The sequence below is a fragment of the Natator depressus genome, chromosome 2, assembly GCF_965152275.1.
Source record: "Natator depressus isolate rNatDep1 chromosome 2, rNatDep2.hap1, whole genome shotgun sequence".
Classification (NCBI taxonomy): domain Eukaryota; kingdom Metazoa; phylum Chordata; order Testudines; family Cheloniidae; genus Natator; species Natator depressus.
The window spans coordinates 28,713,338-28,725,801 of NC_134235.1; the positions used below are offsets into that span (position 1 = coordinate 28,713,338).

Consider the following 12,464-nt stretch of genomic DNA (forward strand, 5'->3'; position numbering starts at 1 on the left):
GTAATGCCTGATTGAGCAGAAAACGGAACATTCTCACCGACCCTGCATCTGTAAGGAGGGGAGTATATTAAGTTCTTTTTCTTGTGTTCACTCATGGAAAAATGCACAAGCATATATATAAGTTATATTTATGGCAATCAGAGTTATAAATATCTTAAATTTAATGTTAACTTATTTCATTTTTGTATAATATGCGTTTAAAAAAATCCTTGTGGATGGTTGATAAAACATGGAAGATTGTGAAGAATATTCTCTTTAGAAACTGGTTTGTTTTATTGGTATATATACTGAGATTTCCTTTCCCCTTATAATGTATTTTAAAAGGAGATATTTGGACAAAACCTGGGATTTTTGTGTTTTAAGAGTTCTGCTGCTCATTCCCTACCTGAAATCATAGAATCATAGGACTGGAAGGGACATTGAGAGGTCATCTAGTCCAGGTCATCTAGTCATGGAAGCACTAAGTATTATCTAGACCATCCCTGACAGGTGTTTGTCTAACCTGCTCTTAAAAATCTCCAATGATATAGATTCCACAACCTCCCTAGGCAATTTCTTCCAGTGCTTAATCACCCTCACAGTTAGGAAGTTTTTCCTGATGTCCAACCTAAACCTCCATTGCTGCAATTTAAGTCCATTGCTTCTTGTTCTATCCTCAGCGGTTAAGAAGTACAATTTTTCTCCCTCCTCCTTGTAACAATCTTTTATGTACCTTTAAACTGTTATCATGTCCTCTCTCAGTCTTCTCTTTTCCAAACTAAACAAACCCATTTTTTCAATCTTCCCTCATAGGTGATGTTTTCTAGACCTTTAATCCATTTTGTTGTTCTTCTCTGGACTTTCTCCAGTTTGTCCACATCTTTCCCAAAATGTCATGCCCAGAACTGGATACAATACTCCAGTGGAGGCCTAATCTGCGCAGAGTAGAGTGGAAGAATTAATTCTTGTGTCTTGCTTACAACACTTCCGCTAAGAAATCCCAGAATGATGTTTCCTTTTTTTGGAACAGTGTTACACTGTTGATTCATATTTAGCTTGTGGTCCACTATGACCCTCAGATCCCTGCCTGCCGTACTTCTTCCTAGACAGTCATTCCCCATTTTGTATGTGTGCAACTGATTGTTCTTTCCTAAATGGAGTACCTTGCATTTGTCCTTATTGAATATCTTCCTATTTACTTCAGACCATTTCTCCAGTTTGTCCAGATCATTTTGAATTATGATCCTGTCCTCCAAATCACTTGCAACCCTTCCCAACTTGATATCGTCCGCAAACTTTATAAGTGTACTCTCTATACCATAATCTAAATCATTGATGAAGATATTGAACAGAACCAGAACTGATTCCTGTGGAACCCCATTCGTTATGCCCTTCCCGCATGACTGTGAACCACTGATAACTACTCTCTGGGAACAGTTTTCCAACCAGTTATGCACCCACCTTATAGTAGTTCCATCTAGGTTGCATTCCGCTTGTTTGTTTATGAGAAGGTAATGCGAGACAGTATCAAAAGCTTTACTAAAGTCAAGATATACCATGTCTACTGCTTCCCCCCCCCCACATCAACAAGGTTTGTTATCCTGTCAAAGCAAGCTATCAGGTTGGTTTGACATGATTTGTTCTTGACAAATCCATGCTGACTGTTACTTCTCACCTTATTATCTTTTAAATGTTTGCAAATTCATTGCTTAATTATTTGTTCCATTATCTTTCCGGGTATAGAAGTTAAGCTGAATGGTCTGTAATTCCCTGGGTTGTCCTAATTTCCCTTTTTTATGGATTGGCACTATATTTGCCCTATTCCAGTCTTCTGGAATCTCTCCTTCTTCCATGACTTTTCAAAGATAATTGCTAATGACTCAGATATCTCCTCAGTCAGCTCCTTGAGTATTCTAGGATGCATTTCATCAGGCCCTGGTAACTTGAAGACATCTAAGTTGTCTAAGTAATTTTTAACTTGCTTTTTCCCTAATTAAGCTTCTTCTGATCTTACCTTATTTTCACTGGCATTCACTATGTTAGACATCCAATTACCACCAACCTTCCTGGTGAAAACTGAAACAAAAAAGTCATTAAGTACCTCTGCCATTTCCACATTTTCTGTTATTATTTCAACCCCCTCATCGAGTAATGGGCCTATCCTGTCCTTGGTCTTCCTCTTGCTTCTAATGTATTTATAGAATGACCAATGACAGGGTAGGCCCGATACTCAATGAGGGAGAGAAAATAATAACAGAAAATGTGGAAATGGCAGAGGTGCTTAATGATTTCTTTGTTTTGGTTTCCACCAAGAAGGTTGGTGGCGATTGGACATCTAATTCTAAGTAATTCTCTTTGCCACATCACAGTTGTTTCCACATGAATAGAGATCCCTTCAGCTATCTCATTCTTATGCTGCCAAACAACTATCCACCTGCTTTGTCTTCTGCATACTATTGGATGATCTGCATACTCTAGCAGAGGGCCCACATCCAAAATGGATTATATATGAACATAATTCATTTTGGGAGTGGGAATGGTAACAAGATATTCCATTTAATTTTGTTCATCTTAATCCTGGTTTCCTGCTCTTTTTTACTGTATTTGCCAATTTTCTAGCACCTTACACCTTCTGAAATAGGTCAAGATATTATCATTTATTAATATGTTGAGTGATCAGAGAAGGCAACTGAAGCAAAGATTTTTATAGGCAGATATGGTAGGGCCTTTACTTGGGTTGCTCATCACTTGAAGGAGAACTGCAGTGGAAAAAATAGTGTGTGATCACCTAATGAAACATAAGGCAGCCTTAATTCTGGCATTTCCTAACTTTTGAGTGATTGAGTTTGCAACCTTAACACTCTGTCTCTGTCTCTCCCACAGACACTTGATAATTTAGGCCTTGTCTATACTTAACTTGTAACAATGAAGAGTTTGGGCTTGTGTACATAGCCCCACAACCCTTCTGTTGATGTATTCCCCCTTCAAACAGAGCAAAGTTACCATGAACTAGGTACCTTTTAGTTCATATCAGCAGGGTCTACATGGGTGAGTTAGAGCATAACACATTAGAGCGTTTTACAGTCCACACCTCATTGTCCAGACTGTAACGCAGTCCAGACAAGCCTTAGGAGTGATTCTGATATCATAACTAACGTCATTTGGGAAGTTCCTTCACTGGCAGAATTCCTCCTTCTGTGGGCATGTACTGAGGCTATGCTAGGGGGATATGCAGGCATAGCTATGGCAACATAAGTTCTGAATCTGAATATCATTACTACTGTGAACCTCTCAATATTAACATGTGCAGACAAGCAAAATCTCTAGCAAGGGGAACCACATAAGAATCTAAACAACTAGATATATAGATACAAAGAATTTTAATGCCAAGGCAGATTATTATTGGCTTTTATTGGAAATCCCATATGCTGTAAATAACATTCTTCAGCCAAGTGGCACTCAAAGTACAAAGCTCCCTTTCCTTCCCTTGAAATCACCACTGACATTTTAGTAAGTAATATTTGACCCATATTCTCCAGTAAATCCAAAGGATTATTACTAGGGGTGATCACTTAAAACCTACATAATTTTTAGCCCTTTAATATGAAGGAACAGTATTTTCCACAGAATAAGATATGTTAGCAAATTTTATGCTGGAAACCCATAATATCACTGTGTCCTGTGAACTTTGTTCTTCTCCCTACTATGTCATTCAAAACTAATGAAAAAACATATTAAAGACGTACATGAAATGATTTCCTTTTTAGAAAATAGCACCTAGTCTTTCTCATGCATTAGTAATTAATCTTCATGTTGGATTTTGTCTGGTTTGCTCAATTCTTTTTTTGCACTGGAGAGGATGATAATTTAAATGATATAATTTATTTTCTTGGGTGAAAAATTTAAAGTCATTATTACACTGGCAGACCAGCCAATCTGTGTATAACCCATAACAATTTAACAAGAGGCATTATGATTGTATCAGGACAATTCACTAGTATGTGAATTTCAAAGAGATGTATTAGACCAGCAATCATTAACCCATTCATTTGTAGTAATAGACATCAAGGGTAGATGCTAAACATGTTTGTCTGTGTACCTGTATCCTGTTAGAAGTTCACCACTATAACCAAATGAGCTTTTAGATGTTAAATCCTTTTCATGTCTTAATGGCCTTGCATTATGTATGTGACTGTGTTCAGTTAACCTTAAGATCAAAGATGTGAGATACTGCAGGAAACTAATAATATTGTCTACATTGTCTTCAGCTTATCAATATCTGTTGTAATGAAGCACTGGCCAATTGCCTTATGCAAATGCGTGTAACTAGATTAGCCGTGTATGAATAGGTAATTGAATGCTAAATTCAAAATGGTGGGTCAGTGTGTGCTCAACAAAGAAGAATCCTCAGTACATGCTGTATTCAAAACACTTGACAGCCCAGTTCAGCTATAAAAGTGAAACCTTGGGCCTGATCTTGCATCTCTAGTCTGCTGAACTTTAAACAGGGTGGGAACTTTAAGATGTGGGACTGAGATCTTCCAAGTAGTTATTTGGAATACACTGGAAAATACATGGAAAGACTCTAACAGACTTTACATTTAAGCTGCCTTTGGATTCTAACTTATTGGGGTAATACCAAAGAGACTTTTGCAAGCCAGCAAATATATTACTGCCATAATCCTGATCTATGAACAGTGAAAATCACTTGTACGTATATGATTCCTTAACCATTTGATAAATTTCTTCTTTTCTTTTATTAATAAATCTTTAGTTAGTTTACTTAGGATTGCCTGAAAGCATGTGCGGTGGATGAATAATGACTGCCAGCTCCGCCCCTTCTGCCCAAGGCCCCTCCCCATGCATGCCAGAGCCCCCAAACCCCACCTCCCCAACTGGAGAAGCCCTGAGGGCCCCCTCCTGCAACAAGAGGAGCCCCGGCCTGCCCGTTGCAGCCACATTGAGCTGAGCCACTGCCCACCCCAAGTGCCAGTCTGAGCTGCCAGCCCCCCTGAGTGCGGGGCTGGCCCCAGCGCCAGTCTGAGCCGCCAGCCCACCCACCCCTGATGGCCCCCCCAGCCAAGTTGCTGGCACCTCTGCCAGTGCCGGGCTGAGCCACTGGCCACCCCGTACCCGAAGTCCCCCCCAGCCGAGCCGCCGCACCCCCCCGCTTCTGAAGGCCTCCCCCCTGGCCCAGCCGCTGGCCCCACGCCCAGCCAAGCCACCTCACTCCCCTGCCTGCCGCTGGCTCTCCGCATCCCTCCCCTCTCCCTGAGGAGGAGAGACGCGGTGAGCAGCAGGGACCTCTGGTGGTGGGGGTGGAGTGGAGGAGACATGGCAGGCACAGGCAGGCAGCAGCAGCAGGCAGTAGGGGCCTCAGGGAAGGGGCGGAGCCACCACGGCAGCACACCAGGGAAGGTTAAGCCTTCCCTGACCTACTATACCTGCCACCCATGGCTGGCAGAGTGATATTTGGATAAGATCTGAAATATATATTGACCTGAGGGTAAGTGTCTGATCCTTTGGGATTGGTGGAACTTTAAGTATGGTGAATGGGGTTTTCAGTATCATTATATTAGACCTGTTTTCCTAGATAGAAGTCAAAGGCTGGAATGCTAAAGGGGACTGTGTTTGGCTTCTTGTTAAGCAGTGTGGTACTTCAGAAGCTCTTTTGATACTGGTTTGGTGACTAATTATAGAACAAACCATCAGTTTTGGGGGATTGCCTGCCCTGTTTTTTGCAGTGTGCCCTGAGTGTCGCATTCCCAGTATGTCCCATCCAGGTACCCAGTCACGGTCATGATTTAAGCATAAAGGTCTTTTTTCACATTAATATTTTATTCATAACTGTTTTAATTGCATCTATCATTTTTAAAAAAAGAGTATGCTAAAACTTACTTTCACCAGTTTTAGGAAAAATATTCAGTATTATGTAAAAACCACAGACTGCTCTAATAATATAATTTTGAAATATGTTGAGTACTGATCACTCTCTTCCGTTATAGATAGCATTATTTATACATATTTAAAATATATATAATGAGAATCAGCAATACTCAAGAGGCTCCTATACATTCTTTATTCACCTTTCAATTTTCAGCATGGGCTCTGCAAACAGGAAGTAGGATGTCTTCTATTGGACAAATTCAACTGCAAATGTTTAGTTTGTAGGCAGGCAGTTCTAAAGCATGGAGAGGTTAAAATGCTCTGACATGGATTACTAGTTTGAAGTCTGATTTATTAGGGACAGTAGGTAGCTAATTATCACACTCAAGCAATGGTGTCCCTGAACAGTTGGCTTAATTTCAAGGGCAGTATTTAATATCCAAAAAGAAACCAAGTGTATAAGTGGTATAGAATTGTTGTTTCATCAGTCACTTCTATAGATTAAGAAAAAAGCCAAGCTACAAAAAACCTGTCCATTTTCTAATAATATTTACAACAAACCTGTTATTTTTTAAAGAGCTAATATAGCATTGTGTTATACAAGCTATAAAGCACAGTGAAGTGTCTATTACAATATAGCAGGTAACAAGCCATGCAGGTATACGTAATCCAGTGATCTTAACATATATTATGATCAATAGAGTTCATTTTATCTAAGTTCTTCTACCTCACCCATGTTCATGATATCAAAGCACTAAATAGAATTTCTGACACTGATTCCTTGTAGCATTGGCCAAGTCACTTAATCACTACATTGGCTTCCTCTGCTGTAAAAATGAGGATGATGATAATATCTGTATAACTAAAGGAGTGTTGTGAAGATTAATTAGTCTTAATTAATTAATGAAAATTTAAAAGGATTGTATAAGGGATCTTTCAGACCTTTAAAGCACTGGTTTCCTTAGAGCAGTGAAGCAGCATCCTGCCAAGGAAAACACAGTTACTTCTATATCTCTGTAAAAGAATGCAGCAGATACCTCTATCAACTAAACTTGTAATCTTTCCAAAGAATGAAATCAGGTTTGTTTAAGAAGATTTAGTATTCACAAAGCCATTTGGACTGGCATTAATTGCATTAGCATCCTTTAATTCTGTATCAGTTGACTCCCATATCAGCTTCCCATTATTTTACCAGAATTGATGTTAGACTAAAAGTCATATAGTTACTCAGGTCACGCTGCTTGCCCTTTTTGAAAATTGGCACATCAATAGCCCTCTTTTAGTCTTCTAGAGTTTCCTTCATGTTCCAAACTTATTAAAAATGAATATCAGATATCTCCTCAGCAAGCTTTTTTAGGACTCCTGGATGCAATTTTTCTGGGCTTGCTGATTAAAATATATTTATCCCTAATGAATAAAGTTTAACATTTTCCTGCTGCTTTCACTTTGCCACTGAACCAGGATGAGCTTTTAAACAAAGTTGTCCCCTGCAATTCCTTTCTGCAGCCAGCCATATCCATTGGCTGCAGGCAGTGAGGTGCGGTTTCCTTGCCTCCTCCTTGATTCTCCCCATCTCCACAGATAAACACAGGAGTTTCCTGTGCAGGGCTATCTTTTGCACCTGCTCAGTGAATAACTCTGATGTTATGTGCATGAGGCAAAGCTAAAGTGGTGAGCTTAGTACAAATGCATAGATTGATTACATTACATTATTTATTCAAATAGGTTTCTATTTATTTTTTTCCAATTTAAAGTATTACAAAAGGACTCCTAAAGTTTATCACTAGTGCACTACCAAAATGGTGTTTTCAGATGCTAACCACCTGATGACCAATAGAAGTGACAAGTGTCTTGCTGGCTGGCTGATTCCTAGTAGCCTTTCCATCCTAAAACCAGAGGGTTGGATATTAAAATATGGTTAGTGTGAGCTTTCTCCTTATCTTTTTTTTTTTTTAACCACTCGGACATTAAATCAGGAGCAGAACTGGGAACAGGCTAGAGTAGTAGAGTGTAAGCTCTTTGGAGCAGGCACAATCTTTTTGTTCTGTGTTTGTACAGGGCCTACCTTCATGGGACCTAATTTATGATAGGGGCTCCTAGGTTCTATGACAATACTAATAATAAATAACAGTTACAGCAGTATGAGACGTAAATGCTTGTTTCTGGTTCCTATTTTTCCCTACGACTAAATGGACATTTGATGAGCAAAAACAAAGCCGAGGTATTAAAATATTGCCTTTTCAAAAAAAAGCATATGCTCATCCTATTTCTACAGCCCGACCTGCATTTCTTCATAAACTGGATCAGAAAATGCTGGAGCGAGCCAGAAGCTCCCTTGCCACTCTCTGTCTGCCTGTGAGCACCAAAAGTGTTAATTCCAAAAGCAAGTTACAGACTTTAGGAACTGTAAAGCTCAGTTACCCATGTATTTTTAATGATCTGATCAGAGCTGGTCTGAGAATGGAATTTCCATCCTCCAGAAAATTCCAACATTTTGATTTTTTTCATCTCAAATTGATACAAAGTCAAAATTTCAAAATATTTTGCAGAACCAAAATTCCAATATATCTGAATTTGGAAACATCACAATGACTTTGTTGAAGCATTTTGTTTCGATACCATAGAAACATAATATAAAACATAATGTATAAAACATTTAAAATAAAATATAATTTATGCTCAGATGTACTGGTGACTCCATGGATTACAAACCTTCTTGAGATTGGATGTGAATGCACCCTTCAGTTAACATAACTGTCAGGATAAATTAATTACAGGCTCCTCTCCCTACAAGGTAAAAGAGATTGAGAACCCACCTAGGAGTTTTGGACTGAGTGGGCAGAGGGCTTTGCTGCATACTCTTTGCTAAATGGGAAAAGGGTTTAGATAAGGCAGAGAGATTTAGAGAGAGAGAAAACTAACCAGCAATCTGTAAGTACCTTGTGTCCCTGGAGAAGCCTACAGGAAAGTTCTGAGTTGGGTGCTGATTAAAGAGATTTGGGTTGTAAGCAAGGAAGTTATCCGCTTTTGGTTCCCCTCCTCCCCCCCTCCTGTGTTCAAAGGAGCAGGACTTTGTACAATCTTATAAATAACAAAGATTGCATCAAAAGAAAATACCAGACTCCCTAATCACTTTCTACACCCCTTTGGAACAATCCCACAGCTCTGAAATGTAACTAGCTGCTCAATTTTAAAAGCGGTAACAACATATTAAATATTAAATATAAAATACAATGTTAAATACTTTTTAAGGTTTAAAAAAATTAAGTTGGAAGAAAATGAAATAAGCAAGTTAAACCAAAATACTCCATTTAGATTTCAAATTATTTTGAAAAATTTCCTCTGAAAATGTAAAACAAAAACAGATTCCCACAAAATATGTCAATTTGGATGAAACAGCATTTTCAAATGTTAAATTGTTCAGCTGATTTTTTTTTAAACCAGGTCTAGTTTATATGTTAAAATAATCTAAAATAAACAACAACAGCAAAAGCTAGGGAATCTATCCCTTATTTCTTTATACTCAGGTGCATAGAATGGTTACCAGAATGTTCATCTGGTTAATACGTTTTAACCTGTGTTCAGAACATTGCCCAGGAAATCAGATTCTTTCTTATACAATGCCTGTTTGATCATTTAAAAAAAACTATTTATCTATATATAGTATAAATGTTGCAGAAAACATACACAGATAAAGCGTGTCTGATTTATTGGGATAAAATATGTTTCCCACTCTGCTTTATCTGAGTTCTTAATTTGTTGTCTGTTCTGGATCTGAACTAAAATAAAAAATTGAAAATTTTCCAGTGAAACAAAATTCTCCCCCCCCAAAATCAGTTTGGGTTATATAATCATAGTGTTAGAAGGGACCGCAAGGGTAATCAAGTCTGACTTTTTGCCAAGATATAGGATTTGTTATGTCTAACCCATCCAGAACAGATGACTATATCTATACTAGAACAATGTATAAAACAGAACAGATACAGATGACTGTATCTGTTCTGTTTTATACATTGTTCTAGTAGCTTCCCAGATATTGAGGTTAGTATAACTGGTCTATAGTTCCCTGGCTCCTCCTTTTCCCCTTTTTTAAAGATGAGTGCTATGTTAGCTCTGTCTTCCAGTATCCCTGATGTATCAATCAATGTTTATTTTGATAAAATCAACTTCCACTTTCAACATTTTTAATGTTTTAATTTTTATAATATAAAATAAATTTCAAAATGAGAAGTCCATAACCAAAAATATTAAAAAGCAACATTTTGTCCTTACTAAAATCTTTTTTTCTGCCCATACAGTATTCCAACTAAATTGACTTTTTTTTTTCCAGAAAAGGTTTTGCTGTCCAACAGGAAAACATTTTACTGGAAAAGTCCTGACCAGCTCTAGGTACAGATTGTTTGGATCTGTCGGGTATCAAAACATAGTTATGGATTCTGAGAGTCATTATGGAGCGTAGCGCCCAGAGCTGAGATCTTGGGTTTTAGTCTCATTCCCAAACCTGTTACACATTTCATGTTTTTCTTTCCAAATTAATAATTCACTGTTTTGTGTGCAAATGACCTTTGCAAATAATCCGTTTCATTCTCTGTATAATGTGGCCACAGTTGTGATTAGAGGATATGGCTGAACTGAAACCCATTGGTTTGAAAGCAGAGGAGACTTTTGTCGGGGGTCTTATTAATGAATCTCAGCTTTGGAAATCATTTCCCCTGTCCTTGGGGTTGCTGGAACAATTTGCTTAGTGGGGGTGCTGAGAGCCATTGAACCAAACTGTAAGCCCTGCATACGATGGAAACCACTTCAAGCCTGGGGGTGCCGCTGCACCCCCAGCACCTCTAGTTCCAGCACCTACGCCTGTCTGTGACCTGAAATATCCCATATCTGTAAACCCCTAGGCCCACTGCAAAATAATGTGTTTGCTCAGACTTTTAGGAAAGAGGACATGGACAGTCGTGGCATATTTAATTTTGTTTGTAGTTGATCTTTTAGTTGCTTATCCTTGGCTATGTAGTGTGACGGGGCAAGGCCAGATGGCTATAGAAAAGTAGTGGGAGATAGATATATTAGCTCCAGGCTAAACAAATCCCTGGTACCAGGATAAGTGAAATGGCAGCTGCTCCAGATCAATTAAGACACCTGGGGCCAATTAAGAACTTTCCAGAAGACAGGGAGAAGGCTAGGTTGATTGGGACACCTGAAGCTAATCAGGGGCTGGCTGAAACTAGTTAAAAGCCTCCCAGTCAGTCAGGTGGGTGTGCATGTCAGGAGCTGTGGGAGGAAGTTGTGCTGTTGGAGAGGCTGAGTAGTACACACCATATCAGGCACAAGGAAGGAGGCCCTGAGGTAAGGGTGAAGTGGAGCTTGAGGAAGTGAGGGCTGCTGTGGGGGAAGTAGCCCAGGGAATTGTACATGTCATGTTGCTAAAAGGTCAGATACCATAGGGTTCCCCCCCACCTTTGCCCCCTGATTAATCACTGAAACTGGGAGACAACAGAGACTGTGCAAGGAAGGATAACTTCTCGTCTCCTCCCTCTCTGGCTTATGATGAAAATGGCTCAGTAGACTGTGACCCTTGTCTCTAGAGAGAGAAGGGTTACGTGCAGCGTCACGGTGAGCCTCTGAGGCTAGCGAAATCTGCCAGGAAACGTGGGACCCATGGAGGCAAGGACAGAGGTTTGTCACAGTGGATGAACACACTCTGCTGGTTTTATTTATTTTTATTGATTTTATTTTTAAAGATTTGTCAAAATCATCTAGAGCAAGGGATTGGGACTTTTTATTTGATTGTCTCTCAAAAGAAATAAAAGAAGTAAGCTCTTTAGGAAAAGGACTGTGTGAAATTTTGGCTCCACTGAAGTTAACAGCAAAGGTCTTATTTGCTTCTGTGGGATCAGGATTTGACCTCATCTCTTCATTTGTGATTGTACAGCACCTAGAACAGGAAGGTCTTATTCTGAAATGGGGCCCTTAGATTACAGAAAAATACTAAGGTATTTAACTCTATTTTTTTCTTTATAACTTGTGTCGTGGTACGTGGTGTCTTGGATAGGCATTTTTTAAAATAAATCTAAAGAAATAATATGCAATAATAACATAAGTACACTGAGTTGTATTCCAGGTATCTAATATATAAACCTACATAATCAGGTGTGATTATTTTGGGACAAACATAATCTATTTTATAGCACTGGTTAGTGGAAAAGGAGAGAAGGGATATTTTCTAATTAACTGAGTAGGTCTGAGTGAAGGTATTTTTTGTCTTATGAGACATGAGATTCTTTCATGTTGTCAAGGTTCCTTCCCCACTCTGAACTCTAGGGAACAGATGTGGGGACCTGCATGAAAAGCTCCTAAGCTTACTTTTACCAGCTTAGATTAAAACTTCCCCAAGGTACAAACTATTTTACCCTTTGCCGTTGGACTTCCACTGCCACCACCAAACGTTTATCTGGGTTTATTGGGAAAACGTTGTTTGGAAACGTCTTTCCCCCCAAAATCCTCCCAACCCTTGCACCCCACTTCCTGGGGAAGGTTTGGTAAAAATTCTCACCAATTTGCATAGGTGACCACAGACCCGAACCCTTGGATCTTAAGGA

General features: G+C 39.1%; 1 protein-coding gene across 1 annotated transcript in view; it reads left to right on the forward strand.

The window, feature by feature from the left end:
* CSMD3 (CUB and Sushi multiple domains 3) overlaps positions 1-12,464 on the forward strand; it is a 1,169,988-nt gene that overhangs the window by 347,565 nt on the left and 809,959 nt on the right. The gene's annotated exons all lie outside the window — the stretch shown is intronic.